This window comes from Cuculus canorus, chromosome 1 (assembly GCF_017976375.1).
Source record: "Cuculus canorus isolate bCucCan1 chromosome 1, bCucCan1.pri, whole genome shotgun sequence".
NCBI lineage: Eukaryota > Metazoa > Chordata > Aves > Cuculiformes > Cuculidae > Cuculus > Cuculus canorus.
Genome location: NC_071401.1, coordinates 25,685,806 through 25,709,205, shown reverse-complemented (window position 1 = coordinate 25,709,205; position 23,400 = coordinate 25,685,806). Strand labels below are relative to the sequence as shown.

General features: G+C 39.9%; 1 long non-coding RNA gene across 1 annotated transcript in view; it reads right to left on the bottom strand.

Moving 5' to 3' along the window:
• LOC128849262 (uncharacterized) overlaps positions 1–23,400 on the bottom strand; it is a 62,250-nt gene that overhangs the window by 18,675 nt on the left and 20,175 nt on the right. Inside the window, exon 2 of the long non-coding RNA XR_008447283.1 lies at positions 14,716–14,916. This is a non-coding gene — a long non-coding RNA (uncharacterized LOC128849262). The remainder of the gene's footprint in view (positions 1–14,715; positions 14,917–23,400) is intronic.

Here is a 23,400-nt window from a genome sequence, read left to right as displayed (position 1 = left end):
CTACTCTCTTGCCATTTAAAAGAATGAGAGTAGTCCAGCAGGTTGTATGGTGCATGCGGAGGAGTTGTGCTCTCACCAGAGTAAGTCCTCCACCAGCTTCTGCTTCAGGTCATACCTTCCAAGATAGAAAGAGTGGTTTCCATGCTATTTGTCTGTTGTCTGGTTGCCTCACCGGTATACAGAAGTAGCCAATGGGCAAAAATATTTTTCTCACAAGGCTGGGTTAAGGGTACTGAAAAAAAAATGGCTTTACCTCCTGTTATTTTTTGTAACACTCATTTTACTTTAATCACTGACTTTCTTTTCTGATAGAGATAATACTTGGCATATTTTCCTTGGGTTTGTTATGGGTACAATTTAGAAAATAGCTATTAATCATGGAGCAGTGAGTCAAACTGAAGACTTAATTCAGAATTTCAAATAGCACATCTCTCAGGTATACTCTTGTTTTAAAAAAAAATATTCTGTGGGCATCCTCTTTTAGATAAAAAATTAAATATGATGTTTTTTCTACATTTGTTTAATGCTGATAATCTGCCAGACAGCTATTACATTTTTGGAAATGTTGGTCTTGTTTTTTTTATGGAAGTTTTATTCACAGTTTTATTCATGAAGTAGAAATGCTTCTATAGTTTTTAAGGCACTGTAGTATGCATAGAGAAAGATATATTAAAAAACATGGGCAAGATCATGTAATTATAAAGGAAAGACCAACAGATATTTCATCTGAAAATATATTCTATTCATTATTTTAATTTCAATAAAATTAATGCAGTAGCTGATTTTTTGACTTCTCTAAATACCACAGGCAAATGTTTGAAATCTCAGTATTTGAACTGAGAAACACAGTAGTTGAACTGAGAAGCACAGTAAGAGAACAGAAAAAAAAGATGTAGTGCTGAAGATGAAGGTAAATGAATTGCAACAGAATCTGACTAATTGATTAGAAGACACAGAAAATTCATTCATTTGGGTAGACCCTACATAGATAAAAATTTTTATTTAGAAATTTAAATTTCCCTCTTTGAACATGAATGTTTTAGGTATGATGTTGCAAATGTGAAATTAAGGAATAATATATGCTGCATGTTAGCCTTAATTATTATTGAAACTATACAGAACTTGCATTCATAGAGTTGATTAATATTCTGGCCACAGGAAGTCCAGTGAGAAATGCCCTTAATTTATATTTTCAAGTTCTTTTGTATGCAAAAATCCTCATTCAGAGTATTACTAAGTGGACACTTTCTCAGTTTCCAGAAAGAAAGTGCTAACTTTTACTTGGAATGTCACTAAATGATCTGGGAAACAGAATGAACTTGTATTTCTTTTTAAGGTAATAAATGGAAAACCAGATATGAGTAGAATTGAACAAGCAGTTCTGTTTGGAAAGGCAAAATACTATTATGCAAGAGAAGATGGAGCTTATTTGTGGCAATTCAACACGTAGAAATGGGTATTCGTAGCTGGTTTTCAATAGAATTAGCGATCATATGTTGAACATACATAAATGGGTCAAATTTTCTGCTTATTTATAGATAAATTGTCCACTGTCCACACTTTTGATCAGATGCCTGTGGTAAGTTCTATGGCATTCAATTGGTTAACCAAAAATCACAGTCCAATCACAGTGCAAGAACCTGTATAATCTTTGTTTTTTCATGACAGAAAATATCAGCAGCCTAATCTAGGAATCAAACCAGCAAGTCCTGCTTGCTTATTTATTGTTTCAGATATACAGTTATAAATCTATAAATTATAGAGTAAAATTCTCAAACAGGGGGTACATAAGACCTGAATGTTGGGAAGAGTCATGTAGTGACATTTTTGACTGAGCTACATTCTTCTGATTGGATCTGCAGTAAGGCATATGAGGTAGAGTAGCTGGATCAGTCCAACGAATAAATCAAAAAATGTTAAACCTTACTCACAAAATCATGGAATCATTTAAGTTGGAAGGGCCTCATCGGAGATCTTCTAGTCCACCCCTCCTATTCAAACAGGATCAGCTATAGAAGGTTTCCCAGCATCGTGTCCAGTTAGGCTTTTAATATCTCCACAGATAGAGACTTCACAAGTTCTCTGGGCAATGTGTTGTAGTGTTTAACCACTGTCATGGTGAAAAAAGTGCTTTCTTGTGGTCAGATGGAATTTCTTGTGTTTCAGTTTGTGCCTTTGCCTGTCATCCTGTTAACGGACATCACTGAGAAGAGCCTGGCTTCCCTACCGTCATGTATTTGTACACATTGCTGAGATCCCCCGGGCCTTTTCTTTGCCAGGTCAAACCATCCCAGCTCTCTCAGTCTCTCCTCATTTGTCAGATGCTCCAGTCTCTTAATTATCTTTCTAGCCCTTGTGCTATACTCGATCCAGGAAACCTGTATCTTTCTTTCTCCGAGGAGCCCAGAACTGGACCGAGCACTCTGGATATGTCCTCCCAGTGCTAAAGAGAAGGGACAGATCACCACCCCCAGCCTGCTGGCAACATTCTTTCTAATGCCCCCCAGGTGGCCTTTGATCTCCCTTGCAGCAAGAGCACATTGCTGGCTTGTGGTCATCTTGTTGTCCACCTGGACCCCAAGGCTGTTCTTTGCCAAGCTGCTTCCCAGCCAGTTGACCCCCAGCATATACCAGTGTCTAGGGTGATTTTACCCCTTGGACAGGACATTGTATTTCTCCTGTTCAGCTGAACTTCATGGGATTCCTCTCTGCCTGTTTCTCCAGCCTGTTGAGACCCCTCTGAACAGCAACGCAATCCTCTGGTGTTTCAGTCACTACTCCCAGTTTTGTACCAACTGTGATAACATAGATGAATAGTTGCAGTAACATTTTGCCTAACAGTTACAGAAAAAAATTCCTCACTGTACAGCAAATACATCATTTTTGCAACAACAAAGGAAGTATCTGTTTCCATTTTTTAAATTTTGTTTCGTTACTTGTACTTCAACAACACATAAAACATCTTTTTGTGATCTTGAGGAGAAAATGGCAAGAAAAAGTCAGCAAATATTTTGGCCATCTAGTCTTCTAAAGTAGTATGATAAATGAAGTTAAAACAATTTTACATTTAGGACTGCTTTTTCCTTAGTCTGTCATCTGCTGAAATCTTTCAATGTGAGACCTTTTCTATTTCTTACCAACTTTTAGAAATAAGGCAGGTAGACAAAGAAATGATAGTGCTTTGTAACACAAAAATGTGGTAATGGTTTGTAACATAAGCAGAAATAATGAACACTATAAGGCAGCACTCAGATTATTTTTATTCCAGTTGCTTATAGTACAGAAAAGGTTCCATCTTACTTTTTTGTGTCTCAGATTCTGAAAGCTGGTGGGAGTTTATTGGGCCTTGGGGAGGCTGCATGCCCTATTAAGTGAGAATGATCATCTGTTGTAAGCAGGGTGTGAATAACTAACTGCTCTTTCTGATCTGACCCATGGCTTTCAGATAATAAATGCTTTTGCCAGTTTTAGTTCTGTCCTACAGACCACAGTGTTTTCTAGATAGGGGGATATTTTTTTTTTTTAAAAAACAGCTAAATCAAAAGAGAAGAGAAAACAAAATCTTTTCCATCCTACTTTCTTGTTACACAAAGTTCATTTGAAGATAAAGCCAGGATTATATTTGAAAAAAAAGTCTTAAAGACAGAACACTGAACTAGAAAATTGATGGTAGAGTCTGCTTCAGACAACGTTACCCCTGTCAAACTGTAGAGCACGGACTAGCATGCATGCTTAACACTATTAGAAGTGTTTATTTCATCCAGTTGCTAGAACTCTCTTAACAAATCCAATTACACCTTGCCAAGCACTGGAAGAGTCATTACCAGTGAAGTAATCTCTTTCACCAGCAGCTGGGCTGCATCAATACAGTACACTTCTAATCCCTACTAAATATTGCCCCTGTCTCCTCACCTATAAGCTGTGGTTCTGAGAGCTCGGATTACTTTTCCCACAAAGGAAAGGATGACAGCACAACCGAAAGATCCATACTGCTAGAAGGAGTCTAGAGTCTAGAGAGTCCTAGACTTAGTCAGTGACACCTAAGGATGTCTGGAGCCCGTATACCATGCTTTAGGTTTTCCTTCTGCAGTCTGAAGTCCTTCCTTCAGCCTTCCAGATTGGAGTGAATACATTCATCTGTTCAGTAGCCCGAGGGGGGGAAAGTGCTTAGGAATGTAGTGAAATGTTTCAATTTTCCTTGTTTTGATTTTTGGGCTGTGTAAAGAGGGAAGAAAATTGATGTATTTTGTGGGCTTTGCTGCAGGTTTGTTTTTTTTTGGGTGATGCTATCAGAAAAGCCAGTGAATATTTGCAGATACTCTTGGAGAATGCAGAGCAGTTGGGGTTTTTTTTTGTTTTCCTTTTAAATTTTAGGAGATTAAACATCGGTAAAAATATATACAGATCCTTTTATCCAATCCTTTTTATGTTTTTGAGCGTTGTTCATGGGAGCAGGGGGGGATAGCTTCCCCACAGATGAGGATAAAGAGCAGATGTGGTGAGTGGGTGTAGAAAACGAAAGAGCTTTGCAGCCAGCCATCAAACTACATTTGCTCAAAGTAAAAATGCTGAGAGTGGGGATATATAAAATTGTGTGTGTGTTAAATCAAAAGTACACAAAGATATTCCACTTTCAACTTGCAGTTGCATTGAAGCTTTGTGGAATGATAACAAAGTGATTCTTCCAGCAAGATGATACAATTTCTAGAATATGGCAACAGTAGACAGTAGATCTTGTTTTGAGCTACATGTTTGGATAATTAAATAGTACCTGCAAGTCTTTTTAACCTGTGTTCCCAGGGAAGTTAGAATTATGCAGTTAGAATAAAGTGAAGGACCTCTGCTAGTTCTTAATATTGTAACTGATTTTAGCTGTGTTTAGTAGAGGAAATATCTCAAAGATACTGAAGATATTTATCTCACTCAGACAGTCATTTAAGGTCCTACCATAGTCAATAGAAGGAGAAAAAAATGTCAGTAGAGTAATTCATCCCATTTAGAGATAGTAGCATAAAATATTTTCTTGATATGGAGCACTACAGGGAAAATAAAAGATTGGTCATCAGGGAAGCCTGGCAGTCAGCAGGCTATAAAAACCTGAATGAAAGTGAAGAATATAAATGTAAATTCTGAAGCGCAGAACACGGAAGCACAAAAAAAATTTTATGTTCATAAATTGTAATAATTTTTTCAGGTGGTTTGCACTATTTTTGCTTTAGAATTAGAATTGTACTGATGAATGATTCCTTGCTAATAAAACCATCCCTAAACTAGTTAGGTATACAATTATCATTCTGAAGTCCTTATACTGACTTGTAATAACCCTTTTATTTTGTTTAAAAAAAATCATGTAGGTGTCACATGACAGTAAGTGCAGAACCAATACCTGGAACACACAGATTTTTACATCCAGGGTTTAGAAAAACATTTGTGTGTACTGAGGGCAGATTAAAAATATCCTAAACAGTGACAAGTACAAGGGAGTTCTAACAGTGAAAACTGTTAGTCAGTAATTTTCTTTATGTCCCAATGAATAATACAAATGTCATATAGTAGTTCAGAAATAATTACAGAAGGAACGCCTTCTCTCTAAAGTATAACATGAATTTTACTTGTCTCTCTTAAACATGCTGCATTCATTTGTTCGTATTTTTTCATTAAATGAGTTTTGATGAAATACATGCTCCCTGCTAAGCATAATTTCCCATGTAAGCAGAAAGAAAATTATTCCTTTCTCACCATTTCTGCAAGAAAGCGTCCCTAGATAGCGGCTTTAATATGCAAATGCTGAAAAGCATACTGCAAAATCAGTTCAGAAGAGCACACTCCTGATAGCATTGCCTTAGCAACGCTCTGGTTAAGATTAGCCAAGGAATCAAAGCTTCTGTGATAAATCACCATTTTCAGGAATGTCCAGTGCCATAGCTGTGAAAATTCTGACATTAAGGGTCAGAAACTTGATTTCAAAGCTGCTGTTCTGAGAGCACAGTGACCACAAAACTGAGACCCTCAAAGAACCACCTCAGGGTTTTTGCTGTCAGTTTTCAACTGTAAACAGCATGTGTGGCAGTGTCACACTGGAGAAAGTGTTGGCAACATGACAGGAGGGAAATCTTATGAAAACATGCAATGAAGACTTTGTATTTCAGTAGGTGTTGACAACTGCCTATAGGGAACATCAACACTTTATAACGGCATGGGAAAGGTTGACATTCTACTAGCAAGTCACTGTCAAATGAACCTTGTTGATCTTGCTAAATTAAGTCACCAGTAGCTCTATGGGAAGACGAAATCTTCATAGTATCCTCATCAAATCAGAATAGTTTGGGTTGGAGGGGACCTTAGAAGGTCATCTAGTCCAACCTTCCTGCCATGGGCAAGGACACCTTCAACTAGACCATGTTGCCAAAAGCCCCATCCAGCCTAGTCTTGAACACTTCCAGGGATGAGGCATTCATGACTTCTCTGGGTATCCTGTCCAGTGTCTCATCACTCTCATAGTGAAGAATTTCTTCCTCATATCTAAGATAAATTTACTATCTTTCAGGTTAAAACTGTTGCTTCTTGTCCTATCACTACAGGACCTGCTGACAAGTCCCTCTCCAGCTTTCTTACAGGCCTCCTTTAGGTGCCGGCAGGCTGCTATAAGATCTCCCCAGAGCCTTCTCATCTCCACGCTGAGTAAGCCCAACTCTCTCAGCTTGTCTTCACAGGAGAAATGGTACAGCCTCCTGATCATCTTTATGGCCCTCCTCTGAACTTGCTCCAACAGGTCAATGTCTTTCTTATGTTAAAGTCCCTCTGGATGGCATCCCTTCCCTTCAGCGTGTCGTCTGCACCAGACAGCTTGGAGTTGTCAGTAGATCTGCTGAGGGTGCCCTCAATCCCACTGTCCATGTTGCTGACAAAGATTTTAAGCTGCACAGGTCCCAGTACTGACCCCTGTGGAGCACCACTTGTCACTGGTCTCCACTTGGCTATTGAGTCATTGACCAAAACTGTTTGAGTACAACCATCCAGCCAATTCCTTATGCCCCGAATGGTCCATCAATCAAATCCATGTCTCTCCAATTTAGAGACAAGAATATCATGCAGGACAGTGTCAAATGTGGAGTTACAGGCAGTATGACCAAAAATATGCTGATTGGAATGACATATTCTCTGATCGTCCAGCTTTATAAATAACAGTGGTTTTGCACAGCAAGTGATTTTGGCAAGTGTTCAATTTCCCAAACCAACAAGGCATCTGTATAACATACGCTTAAAGTACCTTGTGGCAGTAAGACCATATAGGGTCAAAATCAGCTTTGAAAAAAATTACTTCCTTAATTGTGATGTGGTTAGAATTTAACTTGTTTTGTAAAAATTTGGCTATTATAGACCTCAGTGACACTTAAAGTTGTTGAAGGGTAGCAAACAGATACTTCGACAAGCAAGGGAGAAAACCAGATACTGAGATAAATTTCCTTTATATTCCCTCTGTTTTCTTTCTTAATTTTGCTAATACTATGTTTTGAATATTGCAAGTCGGTTTGTGGCAAATACCACTGAGCATAACCATAGAATCATAAAATTGCTCAGTTGCAAAAGACCTTTGAGGTCATCGAGTCCTGCTGTACCTGTCTACTACTAAACCCTATCCCTGAGCATTTCATCTACCCATCTTTTAAATACCTCCAGGGATGGTGACCCAACCACTTCCCTGGGCAGCCTCTGCCAGTGCTTGATAACCCTTTTGGTGACGAAGTTTTTCCTAATGTCTAATCTGAATCTCCCGTGGTGCAACTGGAGGCCATTTCCTCTCATCCTATCTCCTGTCACTTGGGAGAAGAGACCAATACCCACCTCTTTACAACCTCCTTTCAGGTAGTTGTAGACAGTGATAAGGTCTCCCCTCAGTCTTCTTTTCTCCCAGTTCCCACAGCTGCTGCTCATGAGCTTTGTTCTGCAGCTCCTTCACCAGCTTCGTTGCTTTTCTCTGGACACACTCCAGGACCTCAATGTCTTTCTCGTAGTGAGGGGCCCAAAACTGAACACAGTATTCGAGGTGTGGACTCACCAGTGCTGAGTACAGGGGCAGAATCACTTCTCTGGTCCTGCTGACCACACTGTTTCTGATACAGGCCAGGACGTCATTGACCTTCTTGGCCACCTGGGCATACTGCTGGATTACGTTCAGCTGACTGTCAAGCAACACCCCCAGGTCCTTCTCTGCCAACACTCCACTGGGTTGTTGTGTCCCAAGTGCAGGATTCAGCACTTGGCCTTGTTGAACCTCATGCCGCTGGCCTCAGCCCATCAATTCAGCCTGTTCAGATCCCTTTGCGGAGCCTCCCTACCATCAAGCAAATCGACACTTCTGCCCAGCTTAGTGTCATCTGTGAACTCACTAAGAGTACACTCAATCCCTTTATCCAGATCATTGATAAAGATATTGAATAAAACTGGCCTCAACACTGAACCCTGGGGGACACCACTTGTGACTGGCCTCCAACTGGATTTACCTCCATTTACCATCACTCTTTGAGCCCAGACATCCAGACAGTTTTTTACGCAGCAGAGGGTGCAACTTTCCCGGCCAATGGCAGGCAGTTTCTCAAGCAGAATACTGTGAGAAACTGCGTCATAGGCTTTACTGAAGTCCAAGAAGACTACATCCACAGCCTTTCCTTCATCCACCAAGTGGGTGACCTTGTCATAGAAGGCAATCAGATTAGTTTGGCAGCATCTGCCTTTCATAAACCCATGCTGACTGGGCCTGATCATCTGGTTGTCTTGCATGTGCTGTGCGATAACACTCAAGATGACCTGTTCCATGATCTTCCCTGGCACCGAGGTCAGACTGACAGGCCTGTAGCTCCCTGGATCCTCCCTCCAACCCTTCTTGTAAATGGGCGTAACATTTGTCAGAATTCAGTGAAGTGGAACTTCTCCAGTCAGCCAGGAATGCTGGTAGATGATGGACAGAGGTTCGGTGAGCACCTCCACCAGCTCCCTTAATAATCTTACTGACAAATAATAAACCTTAACATAATTTTTTATACTGCTTTCCAACCAGTTTTATTTAATATTAAGTTTGTTGCAATATTGAAAATTTATGTATTTAAGTGGCCTTCTTGAAATCTTATAATACCTCTTATGTTCTTCCTTTTCAACTTGTGTTTAAAACGAATTGGTTTTTTCTACCTTACTGCAGAGCTGGGAGCAACAAGTATATCCTTTAGTTCATTAACAGTAATTTGATTAAATAATGCCTTACTTGGTCTTTTTTAGCCAATATAGATTGTAAAGCTTCTTGTGGATGATAATGTCAGTGATTTTAGATGACAACACAGAGGCTATGTTGTTTAACAGATTTATATTAAGTTATAAGTGTTAGAAATCTAAAAGATCTCATCTGCTCTGAGCTATATAGAAACACAATTAATTCCTGATTGTAGTGCTTGTGAAAAACTTTGAAATTGGAGGAGATTTATTTTTTAACTGAACTGAAAATGTTACGAATATAAAGTACAATGAATATAGGGAATCTCATCAAAAGTGAGCTGGACCCACTGCCTCCAGTGGCCATAAGTAGATGCCTACAAAAGCGTGTCAGCAGGCAGACATAGTATTTGCTTTTGGAACTCTCCCAGAAATATTTTAAGACTTCCTGAGCTGGTATAGTTTTTATGTATTTGGTATCTCACAGTAAATACCCTTCTGCTTACCTATATTTTTAAAATAATCATGCACAACACTGACTGGGAACATCTGAAAAAGTAATGAGCAAATTATATGCTTGAAATCGTGTAGACGTATTTGCTTACCAGCTTTATCCTTTCATTTGATGTTAGAATAGAGTTACAGGATTTCACAAATCAGAACAGTGGGTCTTCATGCTCCAGGAAAGGATACTAGTAGAATATGAATAGACCAGTCCTGTTTAACGACCAGTGCTGTTTAATATCTTCATCAGTTATATAGACAACAAGATTGAGTGCACCCTCAGCAAATTTGCAGATGGCACCAAGCTCAGTGGTGGAGTTGTCACACTGGAAGGATGGGTGTCATCCAGAGGGACCTGGGCAAGCTGGAGAAGTGAGCCTGTGTGAAACTCATGAGGTTCAACAAGGTCAAGTGCAAGGTGTTATATCTGGGTTGGGGCGATCCGAGGTTTCAGTACAGGATGGAGGATGATGTGATTGAGAGCAGCCCTGCAGAGAAGGACTTTGGGGTGCTGGTTGATGAGAAGCTCGATATGGGCTGGCAATGTGTGCTCGTAGCCCAGAAGGCCAACCATATCCTGGGCTGCATCAAAAGAAGCTTGGCCAGCAAGGTGACGAAGGCGATTCTGTCCATCTATTCCTCTCTTGTGAGACCTCATCTGGAGTATTGTGTCCAGTTCTGGAATCCTCAACATAAGAAGGATATGGAGCTGTTGGAACAGGTCCAGAGGAGGGCTACAAAGATGCTCAGAGGGCTGGAGAACCTTCCCTACGAGGACAGGCTGAGAGCACTGGGGATTGTTCAGCCTGGAGAAGAGAAGGCTCCAAGGAGATCTTATAGAGATCTTCCAGTACCTAACGGGGGCATACAAGAAAGCTGGGGAAGGACTTTTTACCAAGGCTTGTAGTGATAGGACTAGGAGCGATGGGTATAAACCGGAGAGGGGAAGATTTAGACTAGACACCAGAAAGAATTTCTTCACGATGAGAGTGGTGAGGCACTGGCACAGGTTGCCCAGGGAAGTTGTGGATGCCTCATCCCTGGAGGTGTTCAAGGCTGGTACAGTGGGAGATCTCCCTGCCCATTACAGGAGGGTTGGAACTAGATGATCTTTAAGGTCCCTTCCAACCCAAACTATTCTATGATTCTATGAATGTAGTGCAATATGAAGTAATGTCTATAATTGAAGTTTCTCAGTACATGAAAAGCACTACATGCGTCTGAGGTACTCCATGTATAGCCAGATTGCAGCTTCGAGCCCCAATAATCACAGAATCACTAGGTTGGAAAAGACCTCCAGGATCATCAAGTCCAAATGCTTAACGCAGTTTCTGTGGAGAAGTTGGGAAGCTAGGACTAAGAGAATTCACTGGCTCTGCTGGGCTCTTAAATATAGGTACAGATATGGAAACCCCAACCTGTGTATTAAAGCAACACTGAAACACTTTTGAGTAGAAATTGTGAACAGTAATTGCTGATGCATTCCTGACCATCCAAACATAGAAGCCAGCTCTAGTAGAGGTGCTTTTTTATGGTATTTCACAGGATAAGAAGACAACAGGCTATCTGACTATTGGGAAAAACACAGATGCCTTAATGCACTCTGAGCAGCCAATTTAATTCTGAGCCCTTACTATTACACCGAGACAGAGCAGGGTCTATTAATTAGCTCACTTTGAACACCACTGGCTTCTAAGTCCATAAGTCTGGCCAATTTTGAGTTGAAAGAGGTTTTACTGCCTGCAGAATTCCACACAGACACCCTCTGTCTGCTTGGTCCAGCCCTACAGTGATCTACAAATTATTCAATTGATTTTGAGTAATCAATTGATTTGAATTTGAATAATCAATTGATTTTTGAGCAACAGAATCTTTGGATTCTGATCTTCCAAGCTCTGAGTAGAAGCTTATCCATATCTCTATGGGGCAGCTGTCCCTTCAAGACCACAGATGCTTGTGAGAGCTGGAACTTTGTGTCAATCTCAAGATTAGGGAGCCCTATGGACAACTTTGTTGGCTGTTTGCCTAGAAATGTGAAATTTGCACAGGTCACGTCATTCCAGCTTCTACTGCATAAAAAAATCTTTCTCTGGCTCCCACCATGAATATACTGATGTGATGCTGTGATATATTTTCCTTCAGAATGCCTATGACTTGAGAAAGACATTGAAAACATATATTGTCATTTGAGTATGTCAAGTGTTGTCTGTTCACTGTAGTAATGAACACAGAGAGAAACAAATGTACGTTGCGTAAGACTAGAGATGCATGCTTCCTGATCATGAGAATGAACCTTCTGGTCTGTGGAATCACCATTTCCCCCTAGAGATTTGTCATTCCCACTGATTTCTGTTGAAGATCAAGATGAAAACAGCTATAGTAGGGTTGTTGTAGCAGATACATGTATGGATGATGACTTTAATGAAACAATAATTAAAAAAAGAAAATAATAAAATATAGACAAATATAGAAAATTGGCACCACACTCCCCCTGTGACTGTACCTTACACTGACTCTCTAGGGCAGGCGTGGGAAAAGTCTCAGTCTGGAATCAGTGGCCGAAGGGAGCTAGATTCAGGAACTGGATTCAGGAACACACAGATCAGGATCAGGAGCAGACAGAGGGATGAGATTGTCACTGGATGTGGGCCATAGAAGAAGAGGACTTGTCCCTTGCGATCCCTCAGTTTTATACTGAGCATGTCATATATGAAATGGAATAGTCTGTTGGTCAGTTTTGGGTCACTATCTGCTTCTCCCTGCCATTGTGACCCTTGATTTGTCACTTTCACTTACAGCTGTCCACCAGCTCGAGGACAGCCTTGTTTTCTATAAGAATAAGTATTAGCAATGGCCTTTCTGCATACCAATGCACTGTTACTTTGGTGCTAACTATTATTACTTCTAGAGACAGACATTTTCTGCAAAAAATGTTTACTTTCAGAAACGGAAATTATTTAGAAAGGACTTGGATAAAAAGTTAGAAAATCAGTTCTGCTTTAGCTAAAACCAGAACACCGCATAAGGTCATGGGCTCAAGGGCATGGGTCTCCAGAGAGGAATATCTGCAGAGAACTGTAACTACATCTATATGAAGTGTTTTTCCATTTCCTGATGAGGATTAAGCAACTGATGAAAATATCTCCTTAGCCAGTTATCATTCTCTTTGTGCAAATCTTTAGTATTCCGTTCATGTTCTTCAAATGCCATCATTTAGATAACAGGAAGTAGTCAAGAATCGTGAGATGAGGATTGAGTTTGCATGCAGAATAATTAGATGCTCTGCTAGCTTGCCAATCCAGAAATATACTTGATTTTTTCCTCTCTCAGGTTTATTAATTCACAATAGTAATCAGTTATGCAAATATAAGAACCATGCAAATTTCTGGCAGTTAAAACTAACAGGGATGTGGCACTGGATGACTGACTTCCCCCATTATTTCAAAAGGAGACATAGTGTTCTAGTAAACCCAAAGATGGTTTATCCTTAAAAAGGATTGCCTAAAAAGACTGTGGGAGTAAAGCAGCCTCCAAAATTAAAGCATTGATTTATTATTAATGCCAAGAACTTCCAATCACTTTTAAAAAAATTTATTTTAACTGAATGTTTCTAAATTGAAAATGCCTTACTATAATACCAAACTCAGACTGGCATATCTTTTTGGCAGCCTTAATGAAGGGTTCCTCTGTCTAATGGAATTGTTCTAGTTGTTATCTTTGTTCTGGTGATCTCTGATCCTTTTTATTCTGGTTCTCATCAGTGATTCTGGGTGTCATGGAGCTGGAAACCTTGGAGAACATTTAATGTCTTTATTCACTAGGTAGAACCTTGAAATCTTTGGCTGCACAGCAAACACTGAACATGAACAAGGCTCTAACATTTTTGATGTTTCAACCAAGAAGAAGACAGACTGATGTAACCCAAAGTATTATCTCACCACCAAAATCAGTAAATCTCAGATAAAATTCCATGCAAGGGCATCCCCATTCTGGATAAGCAGCAAAAAGAGTCTCTCAAGCAGTCTGATGTAAGTACATCTGAACATGCCTTTCATTTGGCTTTTAAAAAGTGTACTAACCCATCTTATTTCTTACGTGGTACCGTATAGTAGAGTCCCTTTACAGTACAAATTTGTTTTATATTCCATGAGCTTTCTTACCCTGGCAGAGGAGACAAAACACCTCCAAATTTAACTTTCTTAAAAGCTGGCTTGCCACAGATTTTGTGTTGACCACTGCTTTCGGTCTGCATGATTTAGAAGAACACCACTGTTGCCAGCTAGTTTAGGCACTAGTAAAGGGGAGAAATGAAAGAAAAATCAAGGACTTTTTATTAAGGATTCTTCAGAGCCTAACTTATCGTGTGGCCAGGTTGTTTATTTTAAATACACACTATGTTTTCTCATATGTAGGTTGCTATTGGAAATTGGAACTTTCAGATGAACCTTTGTATCTAGAATCTGCATTCCATGAAAATCTCTATGCATACTTCAGTGGCACCAATCCATGTACTTCTAGAGTCCAAAATAGTGGCACTCTTTAAAGTCATCTCTTCAATGAAAGTAGAACTACTTTGTGTTTTCATTCTAAAACATGCAATTATTGTTGTAGTTTCATTACCTACATTTTAGTCATTAAACTGCAGCAGAATTTTTTTAAGTGGCCACAAGAAAAAATGTTTCCGGAATGAAGCTTCCAGCCTCTGGGTTATACTTTAAAAGCTCTTGACAGAGCAAATGTGATTGAATTGACTGCCCTTTATTATTTTTAAGAGCATCCCTAGCTCTTCACAGCATCTAATAAAGCTTTTTGCCTCCTCAAGAGCAGTAGCTTATTACTGGCAGCATTAAACTGAGGCTGTAATTAAATGCATCCAAAAAGATCAATGATGTCATTCTAAAATGCAGAGAAAGAAGGCCTGCAGTATTGTATGGCATATTCAGTATGAGCCACTCATGTTTTTCTCTTACATAGTATAAAATTTATGAAAAATATTTCTATTATTACCGTGATGTATCTGGTATCATTCTTTCATAAGTAGGGTGGTCCGCCTGTTCATTTTTTTCCCCACAGTCATAGTTGAAAGGATAGCACAGCTGATTAGGTTAGCACTCTTCTGTTCCTGTTTTTCATGTGGAAAATTTCCAAATTTTGATTGAACTGGCATTTGTCAATGTGGAGAAGAGGGGAAATATCACCATAATGGTCCTGTTGGCATAAAAGAAAAGGGACATCTGTTTTCCCCCTGATTTCATGACTGGGTAATGTTACAAACCATTAGAAGATATATTCTGTCTCTTCCAAAGAGACAGTGCACCATATTCTTAACAGTGGACAAATTCAAAACCAGAAATGTGAAATTGAATTACTGACAGCTGTGATCAGTAAGTGAAGGGAATTCAACATTAGAGGAAGATAGGATTAGAGCTGAAGGTTTGAATCTGGCCAACCTTCTTCCTACAGAACAGAATGTAATTTGGATTCCAGAGGTACTGTTTGTACTGTGTAAGTGCCTTTAATTAATGGACCAAGAAATTTGATAACCTAACTCTTGGGACTTGAGCATATGCTTCGCTTATGTGATGATTACTCATGTAACTCCACTGATTTCCTGAGTCATGATTTTGAGATAACAATGGCATTTTAAATATTTACCCATATTGTTGTTGGAAAAGATGGATTAAAAAATGCAAATGCTGGTAAGCAAACAGTTCTTGATTCCTGAAATATGGGGGTTTTTTTTCAAGTCTCATGATTCAAGAGGGTATTGAGTCATGATTTTTCTTCTTAATAGATCAGTATGGCAGCACCATATTCCTCTCTGACACAATACAATGAAAATATTTACTAGACAGGTACTGACTGTATGGTTGATTATTAAGTAATTATGCAGCATAGACACAGACTCCAGAGAACTTGGGTGGTGAACTTCCTCATATCCAGTATATTATTAGCAATAAGCAAGATATTTCATTGTTTAAATACTTTGTTTTATGGGTTCTTCATGTAAATAACTGACTAGATGGTACAGTTCACAGTTTGCCCGATTCCTATGATATTTCATCTCCACTGTTAAAGATGAGGTGCATAATTTAGTCTTAATACAACTCCGGTAGCAGAAGATGCTGCACAGGCATTTTTAGAAATGTGATGAAGACACAGTAGAAAGCAAGTAGGCAAATAAATAAATGAACAAACAAACAAATTAACCAATTTGCTACTAAGCTTGTGTTGGTTCAACCAGACTGGCATCAAACAGCAAAAGCAATCTGATCTAACTCTGGTTGAAAGCAGAAGTACAGTGCATAAATGAAAATCACAGCTAACTGCAACAGATTTATCTCTCTACCTATAAGTGTCACACTAATGGCAGACATTTCTATACCAGATAATGAGGCTTCTCAAAGGTGACAGTATGTCGTTTAACTCGACAGATCATTTTAACCCTCCTTTCCAAAGATACGAAATTTGTATGTAGTTCCTTGTAGGTTGCTTGGAATCCAGTTCTCCACTTCATTAATCTGTCCTCTAAACTGCTGACCAGGAATCAAAACACTTCGTGATTCTCCTTCATGGGAAAACTTGTGGAGTCTTGACCGTTGTTTTAAGAGGATGCTGCTACTTATACAGAGCATGCCAGAGAACACCTGACAGCCAGCTGGCTTATCTTTGCCCTCACCATTATTTTGTAGAAATTTCCCATACTACTTGTGATTCTCTGTAACAAACTCTCAGACATCCTTTCTGTCACAAGAGATGTTGGCACATCACCTGATAGCAATGGGAAGAGAGATACACACCCAATGGTAGTAACATGGCAACAGGAGTTGCACTCTGTCCATCCACTGTGTAGAGCTGAGAACTGAGGGGGACAGTAACCTGCTTTCCTTAGTACAGGACCATCTTGAGCATCTCCAGATCTTCCTCCAGAAAAGCAGATTATTTGAGGAGGATGACCCCCCAGCTAAAGTTCCTTTGCCTGTTATAACCAGGGACAAAACAGAGCTGAGAACAGTACTGACTTGTTGCACATGCTTCAGTGCACCTAACTAGGAGAGGTTAATCAGCTGTTCATGTTTGTGCCCAGGGGTACTCGGGCAGTTCCTAAATCAGTTGAGATGGGCTGCTAGGAGTGCTTTGTTGCCATTGCTTGGCCTGTGTTTGAGGATCGCCACTACTCAGGATTCTGTAACAAAGACTTAATTCTCTATTCCCTGATTGTAAGCAGCAGAGAGTCATTGCCAGGCTGGTAAAGTTCCTGCACTCTGGTTCCCATGTAACTTCCCCACCCTTTCCTTTGTTGCCTAGAAGAAGATGAACTCTGCTTCAGGAACCCATCAGTAAAGTGGAGAGAACAGTATGTTTCTAGTGCTGGAAAGTGGTACAAAGATAAATACACTAGTGTTGGAAGGAAGCCAGCTGGTAAAAACACAATGAAACGAAGCAAGCCTGACCTAAACCAAATGGGTTTTCTTTGCCTTACAATGAAAAACAATAACACTGCTATGTTGGTGCAGAAACTTAGCAGCTGTGGCTGCTGCATCTTACTGAAAAGAATTACTGGTAAAGATTCATGTTGGCCTATTTCCCAGTGAACACAGCCCAGCAGTGTCACCAGTTGCTGTGCAAATCTTGTCAAAGGAAAAAATGTCAGCCATGAAAAGAGAAGGAGCCCTTGTGAGGTGTGTTTGAAGACACGCCTTGCTCTCCTCCACTCTGTACAACAGACGCTTACTCCTGCAGCTGTCTGATCCTTCCTCACAACTAGCAAGTGTCTTGTGGGGATTCTGGTAAGGAATGCTGTGGTGTAACAGAGCAAAATAGACTAGAGGGCAGAGGAATCATGCACAGCTGAAATGTTATTTTGGGGGAAGGATGAAGCAACAAGGGTGTGCCTCTTTGACTCATCTTGTGCTGATTAGCAACAGGATACTAAGACATCTTTAAAAAAGAGCAGACAGGGAAAAGAAGAAAATATAAGCATGGAAATAATCTGTCCTAGCTTGATGCTTAAAATTCACACATCTATAGCCTGAGCTAATCACTTTATACTTCATGTGTAGTCAATGGAAAGAAACAGAAGCCTTCAGAGAGCAGTTCCTCTCATTCTAACAAAGAGGCTTTAAATGGATCAGATGACACATCTACTGGATTTCTCTCCACAGACTAGGAAGAGAATATAGGATGACAAATTCAGAACAACCTGTCTAATATCTGGCTAGCTAGGTAGAATCCTTTTCTTGAAAACTCCTTTATTTTTCTTGCTCTGTTTATGGAGAGTGACACAGTATCAGTAGAGAGTCTGGGGCAGGAAGTGCTGAGCTGCAACTTGACCCTCCTTTGGATTAATCTTTTCCTCTTGCAGCAGCCAGGCACACAACAGAAGACTTGTTATTTAAGCACTGTATTTACAAGGCCTACAGATCTATTCTTATGCTGCATCAGCCCTTACAAGGACAAATCACCTTTTTTTCCCCTTCCCTTCAAAGAGATTTGGCGAGCTCCATGCTCTTTTGAAATCAAAGCACCAAGATGCTGCATTATTCTAAAAGTCCTCACTAAAGCATATGAGCCTCTGATGTACAGGTCTGAAAATACAACCCGTAGATCAATTTGCTACAGACCTTAGAAGAAATCTGATGCAATTGTAATAGGAATCAATGCCCTAGAAATCAATACATTTTTTGTGTGTTTTTATCTCTTAAAATGTTGAAATAGGAATTTACTAATGACAGATCAGATTATTGGCAGGGCAAATTTGTTCTTGGAGGATTATAATAGTTTGCAAGTCCTGCCAGGCCTGCAGTGTCTGACAGCTTAACTTCATCAGTGTAACATATTTCCAGAGCAGGGATAATTTGTCCAAATAGACTTTAAATTTTGGGATGAAATCATCTGCCTTCGACTGCTACCAGAAATGATCTCTCAGGCCAAGCCTTTGGTCTGTCATCAGCAACTGAATGGTGAGGATGGATGCTGCTTCTGTGCCACCAAGGCTGTCCTGACTTGGAGGAGTGGGAGAACCATGTGTCATTTTCATGGCTGGTGAGGAGAGAAGTGGAAAATCATGCATCTGCATTGTGTTTTCCACTCTGAACAACTGCAGTGAAGCACCAAGCCTGAAAACTTCCTGAGTTATGCTGTGCTTATTATGGCCTTGGCTGATGTTTCTTAATTTGTATGAATACCTCTCTGGTGGCTGGTATTTCTGGGTCTACCCACAGACATGCTAAATTGGACAAGTAATGGGAATTCCTAACAATCCAAATCAAAAAAAAAATCTTGCTGGAGACAGAAGAAATACCTCTTTCGAACCCAATAAAAATTAGAAGACCAAAAACTTGGCATTACAAAACTACACTCAAACTCCTTGGTCAGGTTGGTGCCTGGGCTGTCTCTGACTCTGGTTCCTCTCACTGGTCCTGATCCCTAATCTGATTTGTGGGCAGATGTCCCAGCCTCAGCTGTTCCTGTCCCAAGGGCAGTACCTGATGCCTGGGGCTGGAGCTGCCCTCATGCCCCTGGCTGCCCTGCTCACATCTAGGGTGGTGGGATAGACCCTGCCCTGCCCTGCCCTTCCCAGGGATCCTCTGGAGCTCCCAGACTTAAGTAGCAAAGGTCACTGGCTGCCGCCAGTCCTGTCAGATTTGCACTTGTTGATAGCGATGACATAAATAACAACCCACTAAAATGCATGAGTGATTTACTTTAAGCACTTTAGCACCTGCTGTTGCTCATTAAAGGATTATCATGCCCCAGATTGTTACTGGCAGCCCAGGGTTTACAGTTTTAGCATACGGCACATGCATACGAGTTACCTTACCACGGTGGGTTCATGCACTTACTCTGCCCCCTCCCCAGCCCCTTGGCCTTCATGTTAATATCTCACATCTCACTAGAAACCACACATTTTGCAGGTGGGACGATTAGGAGAAAATTCAACAATTATAGCAACACCCATGCTTTTAATGTTAGCTATCAGTGTTTCACAGTATCTCATGATTCAGACTAGCAGAGCATTTTCTGTGGTTGGCCTATTTTATCATTATGTGGACATAAGGTCAATTAGCATTTTCTGAAAAGGCTAAGAATAATACAGAAGTGGAAGGGATATGAACTTGGGCTAAAGTCTTTGCAGAGATCTGGTATTTCACACTGTCCCCCTTGGCTTGCATTCAGTGGGAGGAGTTATAGCAGTTTTCATGGCAAGTACCAAAGACCTTGGCAGAAAATACCTGGCTTGCTCCTCCTAGTTGTCTCCCATGCCTGCTTAATTGCTTTAATTGCTTGTTCTTCTGGTATCTGCAGCGCATATTTTCTCACTGTAGCAATTCCAAGCACTGCAAACTTATTCCTTCACCTCTTTTTATTAAAGTTGGTCAACTGCAAGCCTGAACCATAGAAGAGTTCAATTAGTACTTTCTGGCTTGGTAATTTCCCAGCACCATCTGTTTCCTAATGCCAGAGCTGGCTGCAATTGTACCTCCTACGCCTCTTCTGAACTATCTGCCCTCTCTTCTCTCACCATCAAAATTTTAACTGGAAATCACTTGAGTTTAGTATGTCATTGTGGACTACTTGTCTGGTCTCAGAGAAATAACACTTAGGAGCAGTGCCCATGGCAACTACCAAGGAGGGAAGAAGGAACAGTCTGCACTCAAAGATCCAGAGAACAGAAGAAGGAACATGTTAACATTACAGAGGACACAAAGCAACCTGCTGCTTTCCCAGGCGAAACTGCTCTGATAATGTGCAAAGCCCCCCAACAAAAACAAAAACAAATACAAAACCCAAACACCTTCCCCAAATCTAAATAACAATTTTACGCAAAGAAAGATAAAGCTGGTCCATACAAGCTTTGGCTTGAATTATTTTGAGGTGAAGTTCTGCATTTCTATGAAAACACTGTAGTACCAAATTTCATATAAACTTCAATTTAAACAAGCATTGGTAAAAAGGAGGGGGAAAGGAGGAAGTTTGCTCTATTAAAGCCTTTGAAAGGTTTACTTAAGAAATACCTTTGAGGGAGTATTTTAGATTTAAAAAGTGCTGAGAGGGATGGAAGATACCTCTCTTACAGCAGAAAAGAAGCTTGCTGAGGACATAATTTATTTACTTGCAGAGATAAAGCTTAACAAGTTTAATGGACTGGTTGAAATTTCATATAAAGAAAAAAGAGAGAGACTATATTCTAAAAGAAATCTCTATGCTTCTGACTTTTCTTTTAAGCTGTAGAGTGTAAGCATAGCTTAGGTACTTACCCAATTTTTGTGCAAAGACTGTCTAACAGTAACCAGTGGATTCCTAGACCCTTAAAAAGAAGGTTAACCAGAAAATAACACAGAATGTGTTGTTAGGTTTATGTTAAGAGCCAGATTTTCAAAGCACTTTAGAGAGCAGATTCCAAGAGTGTCCAAACTATATACAGTTTGAAAGTTACGTTCCCGAATTCACCACTGAAGCTCTCTGTACGTGACATGAAGAAAGTTAGAAATTGAAGGATGAGATTTGCAGCACCCAGAAGCTGAATGGAAGGAAACCAAATCCAGCCAGACGGTATTCCAATTATCAGGATGACAACCAGGAGCAGTGGAGAGATCCCATCACTCTATCTTATTCAAACCAAGTAGGGACGATATTTCTGGGGAGAGCTTCCAGTTTAGTTATTGACCACTTCATGAGGCAGTGTACCTCAGCGAAAATATTCTATGCTGTACCCCATTTTATATCAGATATCAATTAAATATATATTCCCCTCAAATGTCTTTGGAATAATCCAGCCTTTTGAAGGTTTCTTGTAGCAGAGTTTTTTTATAGCACAGAAATAAATGCATCACTGATGCCATTGAATGTACATCACAACACATGTATTTTCCACAGTCATCCAGAATTCATTGGTGTTTGACAAACAATAAATGCTCTGCTGGAATTACTAAATAAAACAGATTTGGATTTCTTAAAATACCACTTTATGTTATGAAATGTATGTGCTATGAAAAGACTGGGAGTAATTATAGACAACTGAAAGGAAAAGATATCCTTAATAAGAAATCCTGAAAATTTTTTGCGTAAGTGTTGAATCCTCTTTGTGGCAAATCACAGTTCCAGTATGTATGTCTCTGGGAGTGATGCCCTTACCTGGTCAGTTCTTTCTCTTTGTTGTTGCCAATGAAGCATTAGTTTAAATATAATGGCTAAGTCTACCTCTTCTGATCAACCTTAAACACAACTGATATTAAAGAGAGCCTGAACATGTAATTTTGACAATTTTCACAAAGTAGTGATATCAAAAGTATTCCGTGTATGAGCTGATTAGGCAAGCTGCTGACTCTCAGTAAGGTTAAGCTTAGGCTTCTTCAGTATATGCAGAAATATCAGTAGATTTTCCATTCAAGTATGACACATCAATAAGCATTTTCTTTTTGTACTCATCTTGTTCTGCTGTTTTACATCAAGACTGTGGTGAAAGCACTAAAGGTGCCAATATCATTGGTGAATGCTGAAGTTTCTTTGAGGTATCTGGCTTTTGACTGGGTAGTGGCATTGCAAAGCCCCAATATGCACGTTTTTTGAGAAAAGGTGCTTGATTTTTCTGGTAGAAAAGGTAGGAAATCAAAGTCAGCCCAGAGGACACATGCTATATTTAAGACTGCAGCTTCCCTTTAATAATGACAGTATTTGCTATGGAAAAACAATGGAAACACACCACCAAATCTTGATGCTTATTGTTCTGATATATGTATTTTAATTTCAACAAAAAACCCATGAAAATGTATCTATAGAAAATACTTCATAACAAATTTTTTAATGACTTTCAATGACTCTTATTCTATTTATGAATCTTGGATTTGCTTTTGAATTTTCAGGTAGAAGGCACCATTTCAGCTGCGGAAAGCAGTGTTTTCAGCACACAGGAATACAAGTATTGCTTTCCATGAGTACCTATCACCATCACTGTTACCAATGTTTCCAGTGCAATAGCACTCAGGAAGGAGCACATATTCAGTATCCCTGCCCACTCTGAGGATTTCCATTGTATGAGAAGACTTCAGGCTAATATATGACAAACCAGAAAAATCTGCAATAACTGTAATTTTGTTCTCAGGTGACAGTTATCTAACTGATAGAGGATTTTCTTGCTTTTGTAATATTTTCTTCCTTTTTACTGTGTCATACATCTAAATATCAGGTACCTTCTTTAGGGTGGTGGATGGAAACTGCAGACAAGCCCTACAGCTCCATTCATCTGAGCTTCCTTAGATTGAGAAGAAGTCTCAGTAAACCTGTGTAGCACTAGGTCAATAAGTGTACTCGTGAACACAGAAGAGGGAGCTCCATGTGGCTGAGTGGAAAGTCCCCAGTGACTGCCATGCCCTGTTTACTTCAGGATAAGGTACTTCATCAGGAAAATGTTGAACAGCCCTTGCTTTGTCTTACAGTACTTCCTGAAGTCATACCACAGGTTGTGGTCTAGCCTAGATGTCCATAACTTAAACATAGAATCATAGAATCATAAAATCATAGGACCATAGAATAGTTAGGGTTGGAAGGGACCTTATAGATCATCTAGTTCCAACCTCCTTGCAGGGACATCCCACTAGATCAGACTGCCCAAGGTCCCATCCAGCTTGGCCTTGAACACCTCCAGGGATGGGGCGTCCACAGCTTCCCTGGGCAACCTGTGCCAGTGCC